Source organism: Equus caballus, chromosome 7 (genome assembly GCF_041296265.1).
Source record: "Equus caballus isolate H_3958 breed thoroughbred chromosome 7, TB-T2T, whole genome shotgun sequence".
In the NCBI taxonomy this organism is placed as follows: Eukaryota; Metazoa; Chordata; class Mammalia; order Perissodactyla; family Equidae; genus Equus; species Equus caballus.
Genome location: NC_091690.1, coordinates 10,079,660 through 10,098,945, shown reverse-complemented (window position 1 = coordinate 10,098,945; position 19,286 = coordinate 10,079,660). Strand labels below are relative to the sequence as shown.

Below are 19,286 nucleotides of genomic sequence, written 5' to 3'. Positions count from 1 at the left end.
ATGTAGGAGACATCTGATCATACAGAATATCTAAAGAAGAGAAGTAATAAGAATAACGATGAGAACACTAAGTCATTGCTTTCCTCTAAATCAATATTTATCAGAGCAAACATATGATATTTTTGAATAGATGACATTTCCATATTCAATCTGGGAAAATCAACCATGTATTTATATCTAAAGCCTATTATTTTATAAGACAAATACATGCAGAAAAGATTAAAAGACATCTTTGTTTCAGGTGAAATATCAACTCCAGGCATTTTTTTTAAGTATCTCATGATACGAATATTTATTTAATTACTTCCTCACTGAACAGTGTAAAATTGCTTTCTATCAGCTCCCTCTCCTGTCTGCTTTGTGGCTTTCTCTACCTTGCTTTTTTCCTCTGTGCCCAATATCTCCAGACCCAGTATAGTCTTACCACTTTTTTGAAAGAGACTATTTTTCGTGAGGTTTGTTTTTTCCATTTCTTTCTACTATAGTGATTCTTCTGCAATATCTAAATAATCAGTAAATATTTGACAAAGAAGTTGATTGGTTGTATAGACATATATATAAAGTGGCATGTAATTCACCATATTAATCATAAAACACGTTTACTTTATAATAACTCTTATTGTCACTGCAAGCCAAAAAAAACCCAGTAATACATCTAAATATCACTTGTAGAAAAACATATCCGTAAAATGTTTGCAAACTGAAATGAAATCCTTTTATTTTTGCTCTAAAATCTACTGACAATTCACAATTTAAAGATTTGCTTTAATGGATTAGCATTAGACACAGTATTTGTAGCATGAGCCACTTTCATAAAATTATTTTTATAAGTAAAAAAGCATATAAAAAAGTGAAAGAAAAAAATCAAGGTAACATTATTTTTCAAATAGATTCTATACCATTTTGCAATCACATGGGATTCAAAAACAATATTTGAAACATTTTCTTCTCCCATCAAAACAGAGGCTACGTTCTAAACAATTTTGTAAAGGGACATTAAAGACTTCCTTTTTCACACCAAGAAAAACACAATAAAATTTAAAAAAGACTCAAAATGGATAATCTCTTTAAATACGTGCAAGTAAAATTAAGACCATGAAAATAAAAGAAAACATTTCACTATCAGCAAATGTACAAGGCTGTGCCAAGAAAATAAGTAATTTTCCTCATATTTGGAAAGCTGGAGTGACCATACCCCATGTATATTTATACAAAATTCAGATGATTTTTCTGACTTCAGATATTTCTTGAACCTAAGCCTAAAAAAGAGATTCTTGTAAGCAACCATATCTAAAAATATGAAGGAAATGATGTTGACCCCTGAATCTATACAGTCTCATTCCCTCCTTACAAAAAAGAACTGTGAGGTGGTAGTTAATATCATCCTTTTAAAGGGAAGAAATGAAAGCTTAGAAAAGTTATGGTATTGCTCAGGAAACACACAGGGAAGCTGTTGAGTCGGATGACACCTGGGTGTAACAAGTCCACGCTCTTTCCATGGCCTCCATACACCATGAACGTGATCTCCTGTCTCGTTTTCTCTGTTTGGAAGAATCTCTCCTAGACTTAGGGGTCAACACCTGAAATTCTGGTTCTTTCAATTTTCCTCTTCAACAAAACTTCATAACACACACAGCCTGAATTACAGTGATCAAAACCTGAAAAAAAAATCCTTTACATTTATTGATTTTAACTCTCTTGCTTGAGTGATTAACAAACTGAGGAAGCGACCTTTCCAAGTCATGGGAAGGGACAAAAGTGGGGCTGAACCTCATCTTCAATATCATGAATCCTGAGATGAACTATTTTCCTCTTGCTTTTGAACAAAATCCCAGTTCTTCAATTGTCTCTCAGAATCCTTTACATTTCCTCATTTGGTATTTTTTAACTTCTCTCTTTGCATTACAAAGAGTTCTTTGTTTACATTAATTAACTTGCCTACTTCCTTCTACACATCCGTCTCATTTCTGTCTCTCTTCCTACTAACCAAAAAGCAGTCTTTGCCAATCCGTAATTGAAACGTCCTTCAAGTCCCAGTGCTTCTCATTTTGTCTGGGCAGTCAGACAAAGTCAGACAATCCGCACAATGACCTGTCCCTCCAAGGTCCTCAGAATGTGTGACCAATATCTCGATAGTTATGTTTACTAGTACATTTTCTTAAGTTTCTTATAAAGTTTTGTCCTGACAATTTCCCACCTCTCGTTGTCAGGGATCAAATCTTTCACATTCTTTGCATCTCCAAAAGTAAGTGGTACTGTATACACTAATTTTGTAAGAAATGCCTATCTAATTTACTTGAATAAAAGAGAAGATACACAGAATAATCTTTAAATGCGCATGGTCTGTAGATCTCAATATTGTTCTTCGCAATTAGGACAGCATTGTACCACTTTGGTAGACAGATAATGCTTATATGTTAGAATAGGAACTGGAGTGAAATCAAAATTTCTTGCCAGATTAAGTTTTTGCTGTTTCTAACACTGTCATTTTTTGTCATTGAAAAGTAGATGTTTTTTCTGATATCACAACTGAGTGGCACTTATTATCCTAATTTTTCATGTAAAGACAGGTTAAACAACTTCTGTAAAATTACACAGCTAACAAGTTGTAAAGCCAAGACTGAACTCTAAAATGCCAACACCAAATCCCCTAATCCATACTGCCTCCCTATATGAGATATATTATCATCATCAAAATAATGTTAACTCCTGCTCTGCTATTACTACCATTATCCGAAAGGCCTGTGTAAGCAAAGCTTCACTAGCTTCACAGTTATTCTGCCCCTGTAACAGAAGTATCACCAGCACCATTAACATTCCACACTTAATAACTGAAAGAAATCAAGCTTATTTATAAGAATATACAAGAACTGTGTAATTTCACAGCATCTTCGCCACATTCATTTTACCTCAGATTCGGCTGTATCATCAGAGACTAGATGGCTCTAAGATACTAAAGATAGCACTATAAGGAGCTGTAGGAAAACACAGCATCCATTTAAAGTGGTTAGGTGAAACTTGGACCCTAAGTTACTCCAAAGTAACAGGCACTAGGAAGTCAATGCAGCAGTTAGAAAACCAATGCTAGCACGAAATAGTTCGAGCTAGAAAGATGCAGTAGGAGAAAACTACTGGCTGTCTCCAGAAGGATAAAAATTAAAAATTTGCATCTTAGCTGTATCTCTCTTGCCACATGTTTCACAGTGAATTGCATTCACCCTATGTGCTTATTTCCTCCACCAGCCCATGAACAACTTCTTCCCCTTTATGTTCTTACTTAACTATAACTGCCCACAGCAGACCATTTGAGGGAGTGAAATCAAGTAGAAATTGCTTTAAATGTGAAAGGAATTACTTTTTGTTAATTTTACTCACTGAGGTATACACTAACAAGACAAGATTAAAGAATGAGGAACAAATAAATAGTCATAAGTTACTAAACACAGTTATTATGGTAAATTTTCTTAAAATCAATTCTGGATCATTTAACTTAAATCCCAAGTAATCACCCTTTCCTAGGAAGGTTATTGTTCTTCGAAAATACTGAAGAATTCTAAGGAAGTTGAAGGTAAGTAAATAAGCAAAGAAAGTAAAAGTTCACAGAATAGTAAGGACCATTAACTCATTGGAATTGGGGAATATATTTTATATTTTCTACTAGACTTATTTGCAAATTTGCATAGGGTAGAAAATAACTCAGATTACTCATTAATCATTTTAGCTACAGCCTTTTACCTCATCTTTACTACACTTGTCACCTTTAAATATTCAGTATTTAAAGGCAAAAGAGTCTTAAAATATGAAGTCATCCTGTATGAAGGCAAGAAAAATCTCTTGTCATAATTTGACAATAAAAGGTCTGAGAGGGGCTGGTCCAGTGGCGTAGCGGTTAAGCTCACACACTCCACTTTGGTGGCCCAGGGTTTGCTGGTTCGGATCCCAGGCATGGACCTACACACTGCTCATCAAGCCATGCTATGGTGGCATCCCACATACAAAAGAGAGGAAGACTGGCACAGATGTTAGCTCAGGGACAATCTTCTTCACACACACAAAAAAAAGGTTTGAGAGAAGGCATCTGTAAAAATAATGTTATATCAGAAACCCAGCAATATACAACTGCCTTTCCAGTGAGTTACACTGTGCTGATTTTATAGTTTATCATGTTCAGTTCTAGTGAAGAAAAATTTTAGCATATAATTCATTTTAAAATAATTTACATCATACTAAAATTAAGCACAGATGAATTTTGATTCAGACACAATAACTAAATAATATTAAAGACTCAAATTTGTTCTGCATTAACTTCCTTTGGTACTGTAACAGTAAAACTAGAATTTATATACAAGTTGATGTTTGAATTCTAAAACTCAGAATAGTACCTACTCTAGCGACTCGTTTTCTGCTTTGAATTTTATTAAAAGCTCTAAAAATCATATCACCCTCAGGAAGCTCATGATTTAAATTTTTTCCAAACTTGCCAGTACACAGGAATGTTTTCTCACCCACATCTCCCATTGATTTTCTATTTCATTTAATGTCCCTTTAACATTTACTACAGGAAAAAAAAAAAAAAGCCCTGCCAATCCAGGAAAAACAAAGTATTAACAAAAGAAATGGATGGTCCTTTATCACTATACAGTAGGAAAAATCACTTATATTCCTTATCCTATTTGAGTTTCCAGGTTTCTTAACTAAAACTGTCAAAAAATCTTCTCCTTTTTGATTTAGCTGTTGGGTGCACACTAAGTTCATTGTGAAAAAGTTCTCATCTAGCAATTAAGTTGTCTAGACATTCAGTTCTTAGTTAAGAGAATATGGGTGTAACTGTTTTCTCTAAGTGAATATAATTGGATCTTAAATTTTCTAATCTTAAGACAATATTTTACAGATAATCAAAGACAACAAGGAAATTACACATACTTATGTCCTTATCTTGATTTGAAAAGATAGAAAAATAATTAAGACTTTCACAGCAAAAGAAGTCTAAACTCTAAAAGCTCTGACCTAGAAATTTGAGAGAACAAGTTTCTAATTCCATCTTTTCCAGTAAATGTAACGCTGAACACATCACTTCACCTCCTTATATCTTCATTATTCTTCATGATAAATATGTGAAAATACAAGCTCTGTAAGGCTCCTTCCAACAATAAACGGTATTATTCTGTCACTTTTTCCTAAGTGTCCTCATAATTTATTTATCATCAATAACTCATGAGATCTATGCTTATTTATTTATTTATTTACTTGAGGAAGATTAGCCCTGAGCTAACATCTGCCACCAATCCTCTTTTTTGCTGAGGAAAACAGGCCCTGAGCCAACATCCATGCCCATCTTCCTTTACTTTACATGTGGGACACCTGCCACAGCATGTCTTGACAAGCGGTGCATAGGTCCATACCTGGGATCCAAACCGGCAAACCTCGGACCACCAAAGTGGAACATGTGAACTTAACTGTTGCACCACTGGGCCAGCCTGATCTGTGCTTATTTTTAATGAGACAGTTATTTTAGTATTAGAAACTCACTCACTAGCTCACACACTACCATTAGAATACAACATTTAAAAAAGGAACAGTTGTCAAACTGAATTACAGAGTTTAAGGTTTCCATTCTATTACACATGATATGACTTTTGAAGTTCCTATCATCAAATATACACAAAATTAGAAAATCAATGATCACTAACAAATTGTTTTATTAATTCTTGAATATGAAAGATGAGATAAGCTATCTTTTAGAGAAGAATATGAAGAGGAAAGTTTCAAAATAACAAAAGGCAAAACGCAAAATCTAAGATTAAGATGAGACTTCTCATAATGTTTTGAGAAATACTGGAGGCACTTAAATTTGTTTAAGTGACCCGGAAACAATTTCATATTTAATGATCATGAAATACGAATTAAATGAAAATTTACTTCTAGAAAATGAGCTCTTTTTTAAATTCCTACTGCCACTCACCTGTATCTTTATCCTCCAATTATTATTCATCTTAACTACAAGCATTTCATTTAACCCTCTCATTTTAGAGACTATAAAGTACAATAGTATCTCAGCAAATATTACACCATTGAAAAGTAAATTCTTGTATAAAACTGAAATGCGAGAACCTAGGAGAACTAAACACTGTTACCTTTGTATTTGGTTTAGTTTCATAAAAAATCTTTAACACTTTTAAATATAAAATTAAATATTTGAGAAAATAAAGATGAAACTTCATATACTTAAAAGTAAATTCTTCACCAAATAAATGGAGCATTTCTCTACTAGTTACCTCATAAATACAAACTCTTGCAACCAGTGAAATATTTGTGGCAATACATTTAAAGACCTGTTTTAGGCTCTAGGCACATTACAATCATAATTACTTTATTATGACATCTCACTCAGTAAGAATCCCATAATTTTTTAGCCTCATGATGAATATTTCTGCCAATGTTATGACTACCAAGAAGAAGAGAATTTCAATTCACCTTTTACCACCTAAATGATCAGCAAAATTTCTCTTCCTAAGCTCCATATTCTATAGATACCACTGGATCATAATGGAAGATAAGATGTTCTTTTCTGGAGCATTTAACAGCTATAAGAATGATAAAGAGCAGATTCCTACCCCCCTCAAAAAAACGTTTATGTGTATAATTATACTTTTCCAGTTAGCGATCACAAAAGAGTTTGTGATCACTCAGATAAATGAAATACTTTCATCTTCCTCCTTGCCAGATATACAGCTGTTTACATTTTGGATAATATTCAGATTAGTCACTTCAACCCTTAAGCAGATCCATGTTTTAGAGTAAAGACACAAACAGTACGCTTGCAGGAAAGCTCATACATATCCATTAATACCTTGCTTTCTATCAAGATCTCAACTTTTTTGGTCTATAGAAGTGAGTAAAGAAAATATTTGGAACCATGACTGGCATAAGGAGAAAATCTGCAAGTCCTGTCAAATCTTATAAGAGAAGTCCATCTGTTAAATAAAAAGAAGTATCTAGAAGGCAGCAAGTAATCTAGGTCATTATGGATTTTTAAGGGACCACTGAGAAGAGAGGAAAAAAATCAATTTTGCACCTGTGTTGTCAAATGCATCCAATGAAACATTTTGGGAACTGTTTAAAAAATGGCAGTGATCACAAGGAATTCCAGCTTAAGAAACACATGGGAAAAGAACATGATTGTACTTCCTAAAATTTGTCACAAATGATAAATTTCATACTATTTTATATTACATTAAGAAATGGTGGATTCGTTGATTTTGTGATTTCCATAAAATAGACAGAAGTTGGATTTATTTTTTGGAATTACTTGATGGCCTATTTCTAGAGTTCCATTTCCATGTCCTAAAGAAAAGAAGAGCTTCCATATTGTGGATGGCTTTTAAGTCTTATGAGCTGATGTTTAAGAAGGCTGTAATGTCAAAAATACACTACTCAATACTCTGGAATATGAAATTAAAGACCTGTGTTTTAACTTAAGAGGTTGATAGGGATGAAAATGCTCTATATTTAACTAATGCACATATTTATAATAGGTAAAACAGAAATAAAGTGAAACGGGTAGTCTTATATCAAGTTCATGGGATATAATTTAAACACTGCCAAATAACTTCGATAGAAGAATTTAATTATAAAATCATATCTTCCTAAAAAGTAAATATGTATAATAAAGCCATTTAAAAATTCCTCTCATATCCACTGTATCAATAAAGCACTACCAAATCGGTTTTATTCATTTTCAATGAAAATAATTAACTAAAAAATTGTTCAGGTTCCTGGGAAAAATATAAACTGATAATATTCTATGTATCAGAACCTTTCTAACATTATACATTTAAACAACAAAACAGAAAACAGGAGAAATTAATTGAAAGGGTATGGATAAGGAGATAGGACATTTTTCATAATACTTTTTAATCCTAAATCTTAAGTGTTAAGGAGTTTTATATACTTCATTACTTTTTAAAATGCACCAGTCTCTAATGTAGAGTTATTGATCACAAATGCTCAGAAAATAGACCTCTGCAAAGATTCTACTGCTTTGAGCTTCCGACCAGCCTCTTTCCTGCTATAAAGTGCTAAGAAGTTCATGGAACATATCAGCACAGTCTTATAACAGTAGAAAACATTGGCAGAAATGCACACCTCTCTTATGTTTGTATTTTCAGTAGTGAGAAAGAAATGAATAAATCTGAGCTCTTGAAGTCAGAATTTTGAGACAGCAAATTTTATAAAGGTGTGGACCTATTTAAATTAAGAGAAATAAGTTTCCAACTTCAGTAAAAAAATTTTTAAATATATTTAAAAACAGAGACAACTCAAAGATCATAGGTAATCAAAATATGCATGGTAAGATGGATTCTACAAATCACAATGTTTTAAACATCTTGGCTTCATGAAATCCTAAATGAGTTTTTGATGGATGGAGTACACTAAGCTCTGCTGTAAAACTTTGTTTTAGCCAACAGAACTTAAATATAGTCAGATCATCTCTACACTATTACAACCACCGAGAGAAGTTGTCATCTTTTTAAAAAAATTTTTCAAAAATATACCTTTTATTTTATCTAAAAGTAAGACAAACTCCAAAATGACTCGGCCAGCCGAGCATCCCCTTACCTTCTTCATCTAGAGATCCCACCGCCCTTCACTGACACCTTCTGGTCCTTATCACTAAGTCAGTGTTGACATTAAACCACACTCTAACCTCGACCTTAAGGGGGTTGAAGGTTTTCTAAACTGTTAAATGAAAAAGACATTTAAAGAAATACATATTAGCCAAACCTGGTCCATTGTTAATTGTTTTACTTAACTGGACACAGAAAATTGAAGTCAACTTTCGGAAGCAACTAATTTTTAATTATTTTTTAAAATAAGCATAGCCTAGGTGTACATTTATGATTTGATTTTAGTTCATCTTCCTAACTTACAAAAATTTTAGACCACCTGGTAGTTGACGCATTGCTCAGCTCGGGAAACGTTAAGTTATTTCAGCGTCCATTTAAAAATTCCACAAGTGTAGCTTCTCAGATCTATTACCAAATGCACCCTGGTGTGCATGTGCCCCACAATTTACAGACAAAGCCTGGCATTTAGTTAATCTACTGGGGTAATGTTCTTTTTGTAATTATGAGACTTCTACCATTCTATTCGATTGTATATGGAATTCAACAGAAATTAAAATTAGCAGCTTTTCTCCTCATTTTTTAGTTTTCAGAAGTTTTAAATAAGAACAATTTAAAGGCTCCACCAATCCTTGCAAAAAAACATTGGTACTTCTATTTTAATAAACATTTCACTAATTTTTTTATTTTCAAATAGGCTTTAATACCATCTCACCACACCCCAGTTAAGTTACTTTTCAATCTCTATTTCATTTTTTATACCACATTTCTTTTTTTAACTTTGAATTTTGTGCTTTGTTTCCTGTACTACACTTAGTTGGTCTTTATATTTTTCAATCATTTGTTTTATGTGATATATATTCTTACCCAGTTATATTGGTTTTTCCATTTGAATCAGAGGCAACACATACCTACCAAGTTTGAGACTCAATATACTCCTGGTTTACACAGAACTTATAGTAATTTGAGCATGAAGTAGGAAAATATGGAAAGAAACATCTGTTGAGATGCTTAAAATTGACTACAGTTACTTTGAAAAACATAATGCCCTAATCATTACTAATTCTTTTATGTTTAGGGCCACAATATGAATCATGATGAACTCCTTTAAGCTTGCTGTGATAGTCGTAAGTATTTCTGCAGTTTTGCTGCAATTTAACAGTAATCAATTATGCCTCCACTAGTTTTTAAATATGACCCACTATTTATTTGTCTGTATTTTTTAATGCTAGTGCCCTAGTGAACATCTACTTTTTTATCCCTAAATCCACAGTTAAAACTGAGAATCAAGGTAGAAGTACAGCATCTCTAAATGATTTCATCTTTTAAATTAAGAAGAGAAGTAGGTGAATTGAATACAGATAAGGCATTTCACATATAACAGTTTAAAAGTTTTTTTGCTTCCAAATCTTCATTTCAATTACCACATTGAATTGTATTTTTCATGCTACAGAGGTTATAAAATTTAAAAACAAAATAATTCTAAAATATTTAGTGGATTCTTCTATTTCCAAAATAAAGTTAGTTAAAACAACTCAAAAATTTTGAGGTTGTCAGAGTAATCCTCAGCTTATTGTACAACATGCTCATATATATGCAAATTAATATTCTCTCCCATTTTTCAACAAAAAAAAACTCAATAAGGATGTCTGAACATATTTTCACATTCTCTTTAAAAACCTATCACATTCCTACACAACATTTAGAAAACACCTCAGCATAATCCAAGATACTGTTTCTTTTCGTCTCTCGAACTTTGTAGAACTCCACTTAGAGAGCATTCCTACTGAATTTTAACAAGTTATTGCACTGCCAGATGCCCAGTTATTTGGGCTGTATCCTCACAAACACATTGCTCAATCATAAGATATACATCCAGTACCTGAGAATGACATCCTACTTTCTGAACATTTAGTTCCTTTGTAGAAAATTCTCACCCTATCCTAGCATTTGCCACCTTACAGTTTAGTTGTAGAAATTGTTTACTCTGATTTTGGCTGATATTATGAGATACACATATAGGTTAAATGTACTCTCGCTTCAACTTTTCTGACAGAAAATTCCAGCAGAGAAAAATAGCATATTAAAAGACAACAACAACAAAAAAGATCTTTATCTACAGTTTTTAAATTCTGGCAACATGGCAAGAAAGCATGGCTTTACAGAAGCGAATGTGTCAAATATTCTAAGTGCCTGCGAGATGAAGTGCACAGTCACAGAAAGCAGTCACTGGCAAAGGAATGTCAGCCACTTACCAATGAGACGCCAGACTCCCCTGTCCTTCCTCTGCGACTCTCAATTCCCCTCTCCCATCCTCCTGCCCGTCGGCACAGTTCAGAGAGAGCAGTTCCTTGGGTCCTTCTCAGCCTGTGGCAGAAGAGAATTGCGGAGTTCTTAATCATTCAGAGGGAATCCTCCAGCTTGCCCTGCGTCTCTCGGAAGAGGGGACCCAGGTAACGCATCCTTTCCGCCCCGAGCTTTAATGGCACTTTGGCGGCCGCCTCCTCGCAGTTATGCTTCCTGACTCCGTAGTTGGTTATATTGGGAAGTAGGTGCGGCGCCTCCTCGGGCTGGTGTGTTTGGGGCTCGCGTGTTTTCCTCCAATGCGTCCGCGCGCCCCGCGCCCCGCGCCTCTGACTGGCTGTGTCCTTCCCGGTGTGGTCCCTCGCCCCTCCCCGCTCGCCCGCGCTGTCGCCTTCGCCCGCGCCCAGCGCCTCACTGCCTCTCGCTGAAAAGCTTCATTTAGCATGTCCCCGGGCTTAAAGGTCTGTTTGCCTCAAGAAGGGTTTTATATGTTTCTCTACTCGTGTCGCTCGTCCACCGGTATCTCCCTTCGCTCTAAGGACGCAGGGCTCCCCCCACCCCTGCTTCTCGGCTCGGCAACCTTGCGAATTTCACATGCATAGATTACAAAGCAGACGTGTGCGCTGCTGGCTGCCCGGGAGATCGCAGGCGACTTCTGCCTCTCCTCGCCTCTCCGCTCTTCTTTCTGATTCCAGAGTCAGTGGCTTTTACCTCAGACAGCAGCCGAGACCTCTGCGTTCGCTCAGGTCGGCTCCAGAGTGGACTTTTCACTTTGGAGGATTTCCTTAGGTCCTGCCTGGGAAGCGCTTCTCTTTGTTTATACACTTGAGAGTTTTATCTAAGGACTCTCAGGCTCTCTGACTGTTTTTCCTTCTTGTTTTTTTCCCCTCGTGTCAGTTCTAAATAAGCGAAGGAAATAGTCGGCTTAGTCTCAGACAGCAGCCCTTTTTCTGAATTTTTATATCACAATGGATGTAATTGGAAAAATAACACAGGTAGTAAATCCACAGTGTGGCAGCTTTAGTGCCATTGTTCAGCAAGTCCTCCCCTCTACTTTTCCTCTCTCAGTCTCTGAGTCATTCTCTAATTCTCTTGATTCATTTGATGCTAATTGAGCATTTGTTCAATTATATTACATTTCTTTTGCAATGCATTTCCATAGAGAAAGCTGTTTGCACCTATATTTAATGGAAAGGAGATGCCACATACTGTTTTCTTTTTCTGTACGTCGACAGTATAGGAAACTGTATGAGAGCCTCAAGTTACACCCGGTGTCGACTGGTGTCCCTTTTCCATGTGTGTGAGTCCAGCCTGACCCTGCACTGAGGCTGATTCTTCGGCTCACTTAATCCCCCGATGGGGTCTGACTGGCTCTAATTGGCAAGGAGAGTACAGTGCCATGCAGCCTGTAGCTGGAAGCTTTCCTGCCACGAGCTCTGGGTTCTTTCTCTTGCAGCCTTTCTGGTAATTAAAATTAGTCTTTTTTCTGTTTCTTGGCTTCTTCTCATTCATCGACACGTGTTGAACAAACATCCAGTCTCTGCTTTTAATGGCTACCCTCAGGATCTAGGCTGATTTCTTGTTCCATAGCAAAGACAAATTTGTGTGTTCACATTTAATGCTTCTCTACCCTTTCAGACTTTTTATTTTCTTTTTCTCGCTTTCCAGTAATTAGGTTATTTTCTTGATGTGTTAACTGAGGGATTGTTGCTGAGATTCGACTTCTCTGGGCTTTTTCTCTGCCTCACTGGCTCCACTCCTGTGTCAGGCTGTTTCTTCACAGAGAGAATCACCAGGACTTTTATAACCTCTTTAAATATATCACAACATAGATTCAAAGTCTAAGAGCTTAAAGCACTTTTTTTTTATTGTGCAATGAGGTTTCTGCCTTTAAATGTTTATTATAATTGAGCACATTCAGCCTTAATAGAGGATAGAGAGGGCGAGCTTGCTTATAGTTTTCCTCAGTTCCTAGAACACCTTTAGATTACATAGGATTTGATAACTTTGGTATATGCACCAGTATCTCATATATTTCATATATTTTCTTTCAATTAGCGTTGTTTCAGAAAGGATTTAAGTTGGTTTATAGAAATTTATTTAATTAAAAAAATTAATAAAAAATGTAGGTCAGTCAAATCAAGACATAGGGTCAAGTGATACATAGCAGCACAGATAGGAAGCCAGGAGTGGGGTTTAGAGAGAAAAATTCATTTATGTTTTGTTGGAAATGGCCCTAAGTTTACCTGATTCATGGTACGCTCCCACAAATAACGTGAGCAAGAAAATTTAGGTTTCAAATGATATAGATGGATTAAATCTTTCTTCTTTTTTAATAAAAGAATCTAAAGGCTTATGAAATTTTTACTTTTTTTAAAGGAAGCAATATTATCGCAAGAATTGGGCATGAACATATGTTTGTAACAAGGAGATGATGTAATAGCACTTTTCCTTTGTAACTGATAATTGAGAGGGAGAGAAAGGAGATGTTGAACCTGGTTAATTAGGAATAGTAAGGTCTATTTCTGTCAGTTCAAATTTAGAATGTTAGCTTCAAGTCATAATTTGGGGGTGACTAGATTACCTGACTCCTTTTCAGCAGGACCCAGAAAGAGTGACTATCTACTATTTCTTTCATAACTTGTAATGTTCTATTTTATAGCATTATTCAATTATATATTCTATATTAATAGTATATATGTATTCTATATCAACAACTATTTATGTATTATACACAATATTAGTCTTTCTGACTTCTACAGCTTTCTGAAAAATTTAAAATTTTGCTATTTTGGAGTTTATTTTTGTGCTGTATATTTTTTAAATTGTTGAGTTTGGAAAGTGAGGGATCTACAGATTATGTACACCTCTGTATTCTATTATATCCACAGTATTCAGGTATAAGCATGTGAATGTTTGAAATTAGAGAGAAAACAGCAGTGCATAAAGTAAGAAGCAGGAAAAATTTCCTTGTAGTAAGCCAAGGGGAAACAAACTAACATGTTTTCTGAGCATCCCACAAATATTTTCACATGCATCATAATTAAGATTTTCTATTATTCTCATGTGAAAATGGGATTTTAAAATATTGTCCTGACTTAGAATTGTCTTTAAAAGACATAAGAATATTCATGCCCCATTATAAAACCCCAATGCTGTTTACTTAAGTAAATTCATTTTTAAAAGTTCACTTGTTTCTCTCCATTTCAGAATATTAGTAACATCTTAAAATTAACCAGCTCATTGTCTACCCTGATTAAAATATCATTTGAACAGTAAATGATTTACCAACATTGTTTGAAAGTGGGACAGGTGGTTTAGTGGGTCATCTTCTCTATGCGATGGTTTTAGTATCTCGACTTAACTGCCATGTTGCTTATCTGATCTTGTTGTCTAACCATCTTTGTGTAAATGTCTTAATCTCTTTATCTCCTGGTCCCCAGTGGGCAAGCGAGCAGATGCAGCACATCTGTAGCAGTTGAGTTGCCTCTAAGCTTTTGTCTTATTTGTGTAACAGATTTTTTTTCTTTAAATCATGCCCTCCTTTTTCTCTCCTTTCATTTGACTCGCATAAAGTTCTAGGTTCTAGTTAATATACCACAACTACTGTTATATTTCAACAAACTGCCCCATGAAACGTCGGGAAACAGCAATACTCAATTCAAATCAAGTTCAGTCCTCTTGCTTGGATCACCTGCTTTGCTTAGTGGAACCAATTTCAGCATTTGCATTTTCCATTTTCATGTTTTAAACCTCTATGTTAGAGGTTAAAAACAACAGCTAACCTTCAAGTACTTAGAAATAAAATAAAAGAAGTCAAAATCTCGCATCGTTGATGTATACTAGTATTCTTATAAATATAAATAAAACCGGAAGATCCAAAAGTAAACTTTTACTTGAACTGGACAACATATGATGGTTTTAATTTTATTTTGAGTTTCTCAGAACATCAATTTTAGTACTTACATCACAGCTGTTTTGTGAAAGCAAAAATAAACATATCTTAATCAGACTTGGAAAATATACTGACTTAATTAATTGAACAGCTGCTTCAGTAACCAACACTAAAGAACAGAGCCTGCTTTGTGGATTGTTGATAACATCTGCAACCACAACCAATAAGAAGTGTGAGAGAGGAACTCTAAGGTGCTCACTGTGCGAATGTTTACTCACAGAAGCAGCGGGGGTGACTGACCGCTTCTAGCTGGTCCTCATGCTCACTCTCTGCCATCACTTGGTCTAAAAAAAATGTTCTTCCCTAGAAAGGAACAGAAAACACTGGCAGTTAAACTAAGATTTTAGGAAACGGGAGAAAAAGTCAAAATCTTATTAATTTAAAGGTAAAGTTTGCTTATTATTTGTTTCCATCCAGTAGCTTCTGTTAGATAAGAACTTGCATTTTTTTCTTAGATATATGTTCAGTCTCAAGGATGCTTATCAACTTTAATACATTTACTTGTATAGATGTCTAAGTTTCATTTTGTATAGCACTCTCTCACCAAGATCTCTTAGAAAGTTGTTTCCGTAAAAGAGCAAAACCTAGGATTCATTTGTTCATGACCAGATCATGTCTCCATATAGTCTCTGTTTACACACCAATCTTCAAAATCTGGGACAAAACCTCTAATGGCTTCCTGTATTCTGTCTACTTCCTTGTCTTATTTTAAAGGATTTTTATAGTGTGTTGCATCTTAATCATTTCCCGTTGTTTTCCTGTCTCCCAGGCACATTAATTTGATCTTTCTTTGACTTTTGGCATTAAATCAAAATAACCTTCCTTCAAAAAGAATGTTGCTATCAAATACTATACCTGTCTTTCCAGCCCAGCCCTCCCTGGTCTCTTTTATATCTGGACTCATTTTTTTTTTTTCTAATTCTTATTTATAATCCAGTTTAAGAATTTTCTGTAGGTCTTTACATACAGAACTAGACTGTATGCTTCCTGTGGACCAGGAACTAAATTTCCCCCACACGCTGCTGAAATTTTGTGTTTAATATTTTTTATTGGTTGAGTAGTGTATGTATAGGAAGCCTCATTTGTTTGTCTGAGATTCGCTTCAAGAGACTCCTTATGAAGCAGAAACTGAACATTTTCATCACCAGCTTTTTTGTTCACCAGTCAGCCTGTAGTTAGCAATTGATACCACTAGATGGCACTCGTGTTCTAATTAGGGACGTCATTTAGGTTGTGTCCTAGGGATTTTCTGATTATTTTGGGGGAACTGAAAGGAACCCCCAAATTAGCGATTGAGGCCATCAGAAGAGTTATGTATACGATTTGACATATACCATCGAATAAACACATCGACAAGATGCAATGTTTCAAAATGTTTAATAGGTGATCTAGCACTTCGAGGCACAATAAGTGCCACTGACATTTACTGAGGGCTAGCTATACACTAGGCATTAAAAAGGTGTGCTTTAGATGAACGGTTCCATTTTATCCTAATGGTCTAGCTGAGACTCAAACTCAAGTTGATTGCCTACACTGATTATTCTTAACCAGTTCACTAAATCAATCCCTAGTTTGGTTAGAGTAAATTAATCAAAGCATCACAAAACAAGTTGTTGGTACCAGATGCAGAGAACAGACCTCGTGTACAGAAAACCCATTAAATGGAAAATAATTTTAGTACAAGCACATAACAAGATAAAATATCATATTAAACATTTGTTAGCAGTTTATGGCATTTTTGTATATTCTCAGGGACATATGATTCATTCAAATAACATTTATTAGGAACGTACTACTCTAAACACTGTACAGAGATAAATGAATATAAATATGAGGTTTTAGCAAAACTTTTTTCATAAAGTGAATATATTTTGACTTCAAAAGTAAATATATATTCCTCTCATTCTAGTGTTTTGCCTGAACCATACCTGATTCAACATGCTAATTTGGCACATAACAGCCCACATTTTTGGAGGAAAATACATAGTTTTAACAATGAGTGCTGTTTTGTTCAGAAGAGATTACGTTTTGGTGTTCCAAATTTGTTTGCCATCAGTCCTATTTATATCTGGCTTGCTTTCTTTATAAATTAAAAAAAAAAATCATATTCCTGTCACCATGTCAGATTCAGCCTGGTACCTGGAAATTGGCTGTGTCCTTTCTACCTGACCCACCAGCAGACATCCCTCATAGAAATTAGTAACAATGAAGGAATCAGGGCTCCACTGGCAATTGTTTTGATAATGGGGGAGGCTCCTTCTAGAATAGCTACATTGGCTTTGCTTGCTGACAATGGTAAAAACTTGCTTTGTGTGTGTGAAATTTTGAGATATAATTTATAACTGTGCAAGTAGAGATACAACACCAATATTTTATGCTTAAATAGCACCTTTCTTGTAAGGATCCCAAGCCCATTTAATCTGGCAACAAAATTAATCAATATAGTATAGCTACATGACACTGCTTTCATATCCCTCTCATTATTTCCTGTGCCACATCGTTTGCCTGCATACACAAACTTTATGTGAAAGTAAAGAATCACATACTGTAACCCTGCTTTCAGTGCAATTGGGGAAGAGATATTCCTAACAAGGTGAAAATAAATTACTTCAGGTGCCAAAGTATAATATAATGCAACTTTATTATCAAACATTAATTGATTATTAATTATTAGATCACAAAGGGCTGACAGTCTTACAGACAAGAGAAAGGACTCTATCTTGGACAGTCTCAAGGAAAGTCGAAAGACTGGACAAGGTGGAACGATATCAGCTCAGGCTTGTGCTAAATAATGTTTGCTAATGACATAGCAGATACTAATAAGAACCCAGCAGCAGAAGAAATCATATGAAAACCCACTGAAAAATATATGTAACAAGAAAAAATTGACAATGTTTGCTAAAAAATGACAGCAGTGGGTGTTATATACTCCCAGTGAGCCTTAGGACAATTCCACTGTAAAAAGAACAAACTTCCTACCCTTCAGGACTTGTCACTGTTGGTGGCAATCAGCACAATTAATGTCTAATGAGGTATTAGTATTAGTGAAAACTGCATGTTTGACTACGAAAAGTTTGAACACTTTAATAGAAAAGTCATTAAATTAGAGCTTTTTCAGTATTAGATTAACATGGGGGAAAAAAATCTTCAGTTTTCTGACCAACAAGTTAATCTTTTACTAAGGGCAAGAAGAACCCGATTTCCGGTTCATGGAGGCCTCCCTGGGAGGATTGAGACTCTAGCCGGTTTCCACTGCAGGCCACCATCTCTGCTTCCCAGGTCCACTTTGCCTGTTGCTTGTCCGTTGCACACATTCTCTGGGCAAAGCAGAGGACACACATGACAACCTTCTAAGTTGATCAAGCTCCAGCTGTCCCATCTTCTACACACCAGAAACAGAATCGCGTGTTTTCTCCCCACCCTTTCTCTTTCTTTACCTCTCTTCTCCTATGACCTGACTTAGAGTTCCAGCTCCTCTGATTCTCTTAGACTGATTGGTAGAAACACAAATCTTATCCTGGTTTGTTCTCAGTTGTGTTCGTTACTTCAAAATGAAAATATGCTTTCTATGGAGGGATAGGAAATACATTTCTTTTTCATTTTTAAGCCTGAATTGTTGACTCTGATATTATTCTGGTATTGAGTAAAACACGTTTGTACTTCATTTTTCACTAACTCTTGACTACAGATTGTGCACACAAGTATGTGAAACACAGGAACCATTTTTATGCTGAAGTTAACATGGCATAAAACATCAGGAAACCTTCCTTCTGATACCTCAGGTGGACTTGTCTCCTTGGTGGGGTTATTGTCTTGCTTACTGAGGTCAGGGCTGAATCTGGTAGAAACAACCAGTAGTACATTGGCTTGTCTTTCCCGATATAATAAACTTTGAGGTTACATTCTTTTACTTCCATCATAAACCAGTGTTATATTTATTTCCTGTAAAAAGTTTTCAAATAAGCATCTTCAACTCTTCTACAAAGTTCATACAAACTCAAAACTGATTATTAACTCTCAGAGCAATTTGGATTTTAACAAAGGTCAAATTCTCAACAATAAAGCCTTCTTAATGGAGAATATACTTATTAGTTAACAGATTAAAAAGTGCATAAGAGAGAAGTGTTCTAAGTGTTGCTTGAATTGTCCTTAACATGAGTAAATATTTTATTCCTTTTATTTCTTTTCTGGGGATTTATTTTTCTTATGTTATGTATTTATTTTTTAATGGCTTTGTATTTAAGGAAAGAGTTCTGAAAAGAGCTTTTATTTTCAGGATTCTTAATCTGAGATTTTGAGGTGTATGTAAAATTACATTTTGTTGTCTTCACATGGTAAATTAATACAATAATTAATACAAATTGTCACTTTTTAATTCACACAATCTTTTAACAAATGTTTTT

The 19,286-nt window shown here is 35.0% G+C and overlaps 1 protein-coding gene and 1 long non-coding RNA gene across 3 annotated transcripts in view; one reads left to right on the top strand and one right to left on the bottom strand.

Moving 5' to 3' along the window:
• Nucleotides 1–11,385, bottom strand: part of CNTN5 (contactin 5) — a 1,137,031-nt gene extending 1,125,646 nt beyond the window's left edge. Inside the window, exon 1 of one of the 2 annotated variants that reach the window (XM_023644694.2) lies at nucleotides 10,880–11,385. The gene's annotated coding sequence lies outside the window, so the exon portion shown is untranslated. The remainder of the gene's footprint in view (nucleotides 1–10,879) is intronic. The other variant, XM_070272715.1, reaches the window with a different exon arrangement.
• The window catches only part of LOC111774210 (uncharacterized), a 116,461-nt gene continuing 108,096 nt past the window's right edge, over nucleotides 10,922–19,286 (top strand). Inside the window, exon 1 of the long non-coding RNA XR_002809025.2 lies at nucleotides 10,922–11,077. This is a non-coding gene — a long non-coding RNA (uncharacterized lncRNA). The remainder of the gene's footprint in view (nucleotides 11,078–19,286) is intronic.